We start from the raw sequence: 1,036 nt of genomic DNA on the forward strand, positions 1-1,036 counted from the left end.
GGTTTCACTCTGAATTTAAATCTGCCCTCAGAATTTTTTGTCAGCCTCACCAAATTTCTTCATCTCCTCTGAGAGCCTGCCATAAATGCTGGGTTGCCAGTGTTCCTGTCTCCCACTGGTGGAGGGCTCTTCCTCTCTCCACAGAAGCTCTCACAAAGGACAGCTGATAGCACCTGGCTCCAGGTGAGGGAGCCTCTGGAGATGAGCACTGTGCCTGTGCTCCGTATGGGTACGAGTGAGGTGACATCTGGTCACAGGGCAGGCGAGACCCCATCTAGGGAGGAGCACTCCACACTTCAGGTTCCAGAGCAGAGAACCTGGGCACTCAACCTCAAGCACTCAGCCCCAGCCCCATTGGTCCTCCTACATTTGCAACCCATCCTACAGCTGGGGCTGATGATGGTCATGCTCAGTGTCACCGTGGCAGGTCCATGTAGGCTGGCCTGGATAGGGGCAGATGATGTAACGGGGAAGCAATTTTACACAGAGTGATTTTACACCCCAGCAGTTCCTAACAGCAGTTTTTTCAATTGCAGTTGATAAAATTAGGAGTAGCCTGATCACTCAGTGCAGCAGGGAGGGTTTGCAGAAGAGAGAAGGAGCAAACTCCTTGGAGAGCAAACCCCACTTTAGAACAGCCACACAGGGTTTGGAGGTTGCATACAGAGGGAGGCAGTGGTTGCATTAGTGGAGATCCCAGGGAATGTTTATAGCAGAGTCCCCTTCCCTGCATGCAAAAGAGTTTCATCATCACCATCTTCACCATGACCATGTGGGCTAGCAGTGGGATTCTGCCATTCCCTTGGGTCACCCCTTGCCCCCCGGCCCCCAAGACTGTCCTGTGTCTGTGCAGGGCAGGTGTAGGACACCTCCATTATTGGCATGTTTGAGACAGATGTTAAAACTGGAGATCTGTTAGCACTGGCCTCGGGGTTTGCCTGTGGTTTCTGCTGTAGTCATGCGTGCTTCGATTTCAGATAAAAGAGCCAAACTCTTTCACTTCTGGTATTTCCAGCTGCGTTTGGATTTATCTGAA

The 1,036-nt window shown here is 51.5% G+C and overlaps 1 protein-coding gene across 5 annotated transcripts in view; it reads left to right on the forward strand.

The window, feature by feature from the left end:
- Positions 1 to 1,036, forward strand: part of SLC6A6 (solute carrier family 6 member 6) — an 88,425-nt gene that overhangs the window by 79,229 nt on the left and 8,160 nt on the right. The gene's annotated exons all lie outside the window — the stretch shown is intronic.

Source organism: Corvus brachyrhynchos, unplaced genomic scaffold, assembly GCF_000691975.1.
Source record: "Corvus brachyrhynchos isolate BGI_N302 unplaced genomic scaffold, ASM69197v1 scaffold4, whole genome shotgun sequence".
NCBI classification, from domain to species: domain Eukaryota; kingdom Metazoa; phylum Chordata; class Aves; order Passeriformes; family Corvidae; genus Corvus; species Corvus brachyrhynchos.